The sequence below is a fragment of the Anthonomus grandis genome, chromosome 11, assembly GCF_022605725.1.
Source record: "Anthonomus grandis grandis chromosome 11, icAntGran1.3, whole genome shotgun sequence".
In the NCBI taxonomy this organism is placed as follows: domain Eukaryota; kingdom Metazoa; phylum Arthropoda; class Insecta; order Coleoptera; family Curculionidae; genus Anthonomus; species Anthonomus grandis.
Genome location: NC_065556.1, coordinates 6,844,929 through 6,853,778, shown reverse-complemented (window position 1 = coordinate 6,853,778; position 8,850 = coordinate 6,844,929).

Here is an 8,850-nt window from a genome sequence, read left to right as displayed (position 1 = left end):
AAATAACTGTTAAGCCCTGTATAAAATTTCATTTAAATTTTACTTTTTTTGTACCGCACGACAACATTGTACCGATGCGCGGAGAGCTCCAAGACGGCGAGTGGTAGAGGGAGAAGCACATTCATTATCTTAGAACATGTCTGTCAGTAAGCAAGTAACAAAATAATCGATTAAAGTTTACGTTTAGTAGCATTAATAAAATTATCAAACAAATCAATGTCTATAATTAAACAATCAAGTGGTCCTTCAAAATCCAGTGATTCAAACCCCTCCAACATGGCCCATTCGAGACGGATGTATGTGACAATAGCGGCGAAGATGGAAACAACAGACCAGACCGGTGAGATCGTTTACAATTTCGAATTTTAATTCCTGATGTCTTCTATTTTTACCTATCCTGCATGTTGAAATAAGCTTTTATTTATCGTATTAATATCGTATATTATAGATTAATAAGTATTTTAATAATTTATCAAAACGAATCGTAATCGTATTTATATTATTAATATCGCAAAAAAAACCAAAACGCAAGCAGGTAACCGAGTCGATTTTATTGCGTATGTGAATTTTACGTACTATTTTATTATACTATACATTCCAAGTTTAATGTATCATTAGCCACAAACGCCAAAGCAATCATATCATTAATCGGATTATAACGTAAACATATTTTTTTTAATCATGCCATCAACGAGAAAACAGGAAAAAAAAACGGGATCAGGATGATTTTGACACAAATGAAATCGAATTCAAAGAATTATTACATACAAGAGAGATGATCGTAGAAAGATTGTGTAGATTTATAACATTTTTACAAAACCAATCGAAAAAACAAATTGAAAACGTAGATAATTATCAGATAGAATGTAGGTTAAAGAGTGTAGAAGAGGACTTTTCGGAGTAAGATAAGATACAAACGCGTTCAGAATTTTTAGATAGAGAAACGAAAAACGACAGACTAGAAACGGAATAATTATTTTATGACAGTATATCCAAAGATAATTATACTAACGAATAGATAACCCACGTAAATGGCAAGCTGTGAACCAACAAGGAGACATCAATGCTTCCTTAAATAAGAATATTTTATGCGCTAACCGTGTAAGAATCGAAGCGACGTTGCCATTACTGATAACATTTTCAATTTTATCTGTTAGTGAATAATTTTCTCGCGCCGCGCCGCGCCGTATAAAGGCAGAACGAGGTATTCGCAAAAATTAAGTTTTGGGAAAATGGATGTTTTAATTAATTTTTAGTTTATTCTTAACATATTGATTTAACGTATTATTAGAAACTTGTGACTATGTTTTTTGCCTTATTTATTTAGATACACTGAGATAAAATTGCTTGGGCCTAAATATATAGTGAGGTTTTGTCGCCTGCATTATTTGCCTCTGTAAAACTACATAAAATATTACCCCTACCATATTATTGCTTTGAAAAAATTTGTAAAAATCGCGAAAAATTGTTGAGTTTGAGAATTTTGGTTTTGTTCGCATTAAAATTTCTCCATTATTATTTCAAACGCTAAAATTTAAAAAAAAACGCACGTGCCTAGAAAAATAAAAGGATTCCAAATCTATAAAGCCTTAATTTTTGGCATTTTTTGCATTGATTTGTCTTTGTACCGCATCGCAGAATTATTATTGATAAGGCCTTAATCTTTAAAGTTGACATTTAAAGTTAATTAGGAACAAAGTGGAGGAATATGTTTTAATATGTTTTAATAAAAAATAATTCTCACAAACATTTTAAATAACAAAATCAAAGAAACATTAATAGTACCTATATTATTTTTATGAATAAACTCAAAGTTATGGTTTAAAGCTAATTAAACAGGACAAAATGCCGGGTTGAATTTTGGTGCATAATTGCCTATATTTTATAACAAAAATTTTAAAACTTCTAATTTTAATAATATAGGTATGTACTTACATAATATATGTATATGTATATTATACTTCCTGCTTAAGTTATTCTAAAATTGGATTTTTATATACATGTAGGTAGTACATATTTACATTTTTATAACATTTATTACTAAAATCTTGGATCCGCAAATAATTAACACTTTTAGACGATAAAAAAGAAAATTATTCTAATACTTATACTTATATGTATTTTATTTACTTTTTTAATTATTTTAATTTACAGCTATACAGGCTGTCCGGAAGCTAGATGCAATCCCTTAAGGGGGTGATAGCTGACTTAATTTCAAACATGTTCAGCTAAATATGTGTAGGTGGAAATTTTGTTTATACATTTTTTATGGCAATTTTTGCATTTTTCTCAAGAAATACCAAAATTTCACACTTAAATAGTAATAGAGCGCAAGTTACAATTAGTATCGGAGTTTCAAAGTTTATTTTGTTTTTTCTAATATGTATTAATAAAAATACGATCAATTCCAAGCTTCTGTGTAAACTTATAGAAAAAATAAAGACATTGAAACGCCCTTTATTTTCAGATATCACTCATGCCGATCCCTGGCCAATTCTCAGAATTATGGCCTCTTTTGTGCGGCAGGTCATGTAAACAAAAATTATTAGACTGAGACCTCTCATAAGCCTACTAAGCATTAGAGCCCCGATTGTGGGGTTATTTTAGGTTTTAATGTTAAATAAAACACAATTTTGTTTAAACTATTTATTGTTCATGTTCAAAATGCAATCCATTATTTCTAATACAGGCACGAGCCCTTTTTGTTACTTCTGTGGTGGATACTCTTATAGTCATATCTTCTTTCATCCTGTCAAATGCTTCATTTATTTTGCGAATCAACTCTTCTCTTATTCTTATTTCGGTGGTGTATAGAAGCTCCTTTGCCCGGCCCCATATGAAAAAAACCAACGGAGTTAGGTCAGGCGATTGAGGAGGCCAAGGAAAGGTTCCGCCTCTTCCGATCCAACCGTCCGGAAAACAGTCGTCTAAGTAATTCCTGACAGCCAAGGACCAATGCGCTGGACAACCATTTTGCTGAAAGATTATTGGTCTTTCTCGTTCCAATAATCCAGCTTCGTCTAGAAGAACGGGGATATCACCATTTAACACCATTTAAATTCTCTGGTAGAAAATGTGGCCCAATAATAGTCCTGCCTATTACTCCGGCCCGCACATTGATCGAAAATCTGTTCTGAAATGATTTTTGTTTTTTCCAATGCGGATTTGCATCTTTGGCAGCCCATTCCTGCATACAGCCCTGCACCCCTGTACCATGAAAGGCATACTGTCCATCTTTCTTCATGGTCGTCCACACCTTCCATCCAGAGAGGTCAAGGTCTTCAGCTACTTTTCTGACGCTTGCAGTAGGGTCTGCGGTAAATGCTTCCAGTATTTGCTCCTCAATCTCCACATTATTATGGCCAGGATTGACTCCACGTGCCGGATTATTCCCAATGCCAACTTCAGTAAGACGGCGAAAGGTGTTTTGAAATACCCTGAAGTTTGGTAACCTCCGATCTGGATAACGTTCCTGGTACAAGCGTCGTGCCAAAGCTCCATTACCGTTGGCGCGTCCATATGTGAAGACAATGTCAGCGTACTCTTGGTTGGTAAATTCCATTTTACAATACTGTTTGTGTAGAAGTGTGAAATTTTGATATTTCTTGAGAAAAATGCAAAAATTGCCATAAAAAATTATAAACAAATTTCGAAAAAATTAATGAAATTAAGTCAGCTATCACCCCCTTAAATGATTGCATCTAGCTTCCAGAGACCCTGTATAATTGATACAGTTAAGTGTTTAAACTCAAATTGTAGGATTTTTCATAAATATGAGAATACAGGGTGTCTCAGATTAAAAAAACATAAATTTTGATGCAATTAATGGGTATTGTTTTCTTAATTTTCTCCCTAAAAAATCCACAAACTAGTTAAAAAAATGAGCGGTTGACAAAAAAATTGCAAATAAAATATGCAGATTTTTAATACAGCGTGTCCCTTTCTCGTAGCAAAAGTTCACTTTATTGACTGTTACAGATGAGGCAGTAAAATGATTAATAGGAAGTAAAATGATGAAGTTTACGACACGAGCTTTAGCGAAGGCAGTAATTTTAAAACGCCTAGTTTACTCTAATAAATAACTATTATTATTTGTTATGTTACTATTTTTAAGGTTTTATCTCAAAGTAATTATTGTTTTGGAATTTGACTATTTAAACCGGTATTATATATTTTTATTCTTTTAATTTAATTTTCAGTATTCAAAAATGAACTTTGTACATCACCCACCTTACACATTTTTCATTTACCTAAAAGTCAGACAATTATAGTTTTTGGTTAACTGTAATTTTCATTGCCGAATAGTTCCCAATTAAAACTTGAGATAGATATAGATTGTAGGTGACGTTCATTTCACAGGTATTCAGCTGTAACTTTGCGTAAAAATACACGTATTTATACCTGGCTCTTCTAGGAGCCACAGTTAAAGGCCCATGAAACGAACTTTAGGTACAAGGTGTTCCATTCAAGAGGAAAAACGGCATATTTTTTACTTTTTCCGTATATTTACAAAATTGAAGATAGCCAATCGACGTATTTTAACTCGGAGAATTTGAAAATCGTATTTGAAAATCCATAAGAAAACAATGTCGTCAGTCTTTTTTGTTTTCTTATTACGATTTTTAAATTCTCCGAGTTAAAATACGTCGATTGGCTATCTTCAATTTTTTTAAATATACCGGGAAAGTCAAAAAATATGCCGTTTTTCCTCTTAAATGGAACACCCTGTACTTACTTACTAAGGCACTGTTAAAGTTGAGTTTGTTTATAGAACTCTAGGGCTTACCGCAATTTAAAATCCAACGTTCGCAAATACTTGGATTTTTATAAGGAAATTTAAACATCTTTAACGTAGGATTCTCTCTTCTAGTTCGCCTACAGTCATAATATTGGCGCACATTGCCCGACATTATGTATTACAGAACCAGTGACAAAATTTAAAAAAAATAACAGAATTATTTGTAAATAAGTTTTGTCAAAAATCGACGGAGAGCTTTGCCGGTGTTGATAACCTGTATCGATACGTCCGTCACAAGAGTGAATAACCTTAGAATATTGAAAGGCCTTCAATGATCTAAGCCTTTCAATGTTCTAAGCGAATAACAAAAATAATATTGTGTTGATCAGCCGAGTCGCAGCCGCCAAATTAAATTTTGCAACACAGCCAAGCGATCGCCCAGATTTCAACGTGTAATTTCACCGATGGATCCTCGCTCGAAAAGCGGGGATCCTTTTAGGTGGTCAAAAAATTTACACGGGATGGATTTTCTATAGTTTACTATAATTTTCTTTGGTATATCTTATGCAAAAAATTTCAGGTTAACGTAAATAGTCAAGCACAAAGCGGCAACATCGTAAACGAACAGCAGACATCGATCGATCGTGACGTAATACCGGCGCAAGGCACGCTGCTCGTAGTTGCCAGCTCCAAGCTGCCAGATTTGAGCCTACCAACGTTTCACGGCAAATACGAAAATTGGTACAGTTTTAAGGATGTTTTTAAATCTGTAGTAGATAGTAGAGAAGATGTAAGTGAAATAAATAAACTTTTAATATTAAAACCATGCCTAAAAGATGATGCAGCTATCTTAATCGAATCGTTAGAATTAGTAGAAAGTAATTATACAATAGCCTGGGATATTTTAAATCAAAGGTATAATCATAAAAGAGTAATAATAAATACACACGTAAATGCTATTTTATTTAACCTTCCCGTTGTGTACCGTGAATCCTCAGTTCATTTAAGAAAATTATTAGATAGTGTCCATCAACATTTATCAGCTCTTAAAAAAATTAGAAATGCCCATAGAGTATTGGGATACCTTACTTATACCTATTATTTTGCAAAAAATTGACGATCGCACAAAAAAAGAGTGGGAAAGTAAACAAATAGATCCAAATAAAATGCCCACCTTAAAAGAATTACAAGAATTTTTAACTAAAAAATGTTTTACCATGGAAGCAGTATCATGTATCGATCAAACTAAAAAAGGTTCACAACCAAATATAAATAATTTTAATGCTCAAAAATTAAAGTTTCAAAATCAATACCAAAAACGAGTTTCTTGTTCAATCACACAACCCAAATATGTAGATAATAACGCGCAACAAAATCAACATTTTTCATGTTTTTTAGGATGCAATCAAAGCCATTTTTTATATCAATGTCCTGCATTTTTAAATATGTCTTTAAGCGAAAAATATAATGAAATAAACAAAAATAAGCTTTGCAGTAATTGCTTGAGACCCGGTCATTTAAAAGCAAACTGTTTTGCAAGAGGCTGCAAAAAATGTAATTTGAAACATAATTCAACCTTACACATAGATAATTACCGAGAGCATTCCCAAAATTTACCCGCAAAATAATAATATTAATATTCATGAAAATAATTTTCCTCAAAATCAAGTAAATTCTTATCGAACCAATACAACCGGCAACAGTGCGCTAAAACCAGGCGCGACCAATCCAAACCGTTCTCCCCGCTTCGACTGTTCAAGTACACATCACGCGTCGACGGCAGAAAATCAACATGGTAGCCAGCAGCCTACTATGTTTGCGAACGACCAAAATAGTTCAAAATTTCGGACTACTATGTGTGTGATAGACCAGAATACTTCAGAGTTAACGCAAAATAATGAAAATTATGAGGAAAGAACGTTCACACATGCCACTATTTATACAAGTCAATGCTTGCTTTCAACCGCGACAGTTTTAATTTTTAATAATAAAAATACTTGGGTAAAATGTAATGCACTTTTGGATAGTGCTTTGCAATCAAATTTAATAAGCCAAAGTCTTTTAACAAAACTGAATCTTTCGTATGAAAAAGTTAATACACCGTTATCGGGAGTAGGACAAATCGAGACAAAAATCTTAGGCAGGACAAAAACACGTATAAAATCAAGAATTAATGAATTTCAATTAAATTTACAGTTTTTAATAATCGAAAAGGTTACGGAAAATTTACCATTGATAGGATTTGAAAAAACACAAATAAAATACCCAAAGACATTTAATTTAGCAGATGAACAATTTGAGACGGGTGCATTCAACACAATCGTCATTTGACATAATGGACATTCGACACAATACCCGCGAAATATTTTAAACGTTCGAGTATGATCGGTTGGGTCTTTTACACGTCAGCCAATTTTATATATTAGCTGTAGTATTGTCATCTAACACAAAATAGGGTTAGGTATAGGTATATTATTTTGTTTACATTCAAGTCGTGCTTACAATAATTAGTTCATATTTATCGATAGTTTGCCAAAAGTTATTAATTTGTGAGTTCTTCAGTATATTTGAAGCTTTAAGATATAACTACAAAGAACCTGGGATGATACTTCCTGATACTGATTAAGAAACACTATAACTAACTTTGTGTAATTTAGTACTTACTTGGCCTCCTATCCTGTGATTCGTCTTCTTAGAACATTAAATACCTTCATTATACTTATTGCGAAGTGAAGAGGAATTTGACGCCAAAAAAACGGACCATCACTTGGGAAAGTGCAAGTTTTTGATCTTGTGGAAGCATGTTTTTCATTAAAAATTGTGGCAAACAATGTTCCATTGGACTTGCATAGGTGTGGTGATAGTGTTTATATTTACTACTTTTGACTAATAAACTTGAAAAAGTGCAATTTAGGATAATATGCTGGAGAAACTGGATGATTTTGATGAAGTCATATGCCTCCAAGGATATTTGGATTATAAACTATAGTGTGTCACCTTAAATATAACATACTGAATAACCAAAAGGACTGTAATAGACTATACAGTTTTTAATTTACTTATACACACACTTATTGCTATGAAGTAATTTGTAACTTACATTATTTCTGAATTGGTGTCATAAAAAAGTGCAATGAGCTATTAGTTAATAATATTTATAAGTAGGAAAAGAAACAGGTTCTTAGAGAATATCATATATTACAGCCTTATTCAGATTGAGCCAAGTTTTCATTTATATTGTTGAGTTTTGTCAGGACTGGAATGTATACAAATTACGGTAACGGTTTGCTATCTTATCGACTACCCATTTTCAAGATTAAAAAAAAAAAGACAGGTACATAGGATAGTGAATGTCGTATTCATTATAAATTCGATGTCGGAAGACTCAATCATTTGAAAAAAAGAAAATAAAAAATATTAAAATTTTACTCCTGTTCGTTTTTTTTTTGCGCAATCAGTTTTTCTTATGAAAAATGATTATTCACCCAACAGGTCCTTTTTGCACCCAGCGCCTTTTTATATAAAAGAAAATCACTACCAACCAGCTCAGCCCCAACCAACTCAACCCAGCCCAATGCAACTCAACCCAACCATACCTAACCCAATCCCACCCAACCCAGCCCAAATAAATTGAAATTTTTGGTCTCCGACAATGAATTTATGATGAATATATTTATGAAATACACTATTATATAATAGACAATCTATAGGATAGTAAACAATTACCCAAATTGATAGGTTATGAAAATCCTGAAAGATACTTAATAACTAATACCCGCAGTTTGTAAATAAACATTTTTTTTAAATTGTTTTATTGCTTTTTTTTCTCTAAAAACAAAATATTATTTCCATCATTTTCTGGACAGGATGGCGAAAAATTCAAAGATGGTGGGAAAAAAATAAAAATAACATTTTGGGGGAATTTTTATAATATTTTCATCTTTAATCGTCTTAAATAATTAAAAATGATAATAATGTCAAATGTAAGGTGAAGAAAATATAAATTTGAATAGTTTACACAGTATTATTCCCTCACAGACCAGAACTGCCGCCATCTTGAGAATATTTTCTAGCCTATAGTTGCCCCCAATAACCTCGGTGCAGTACCAAAT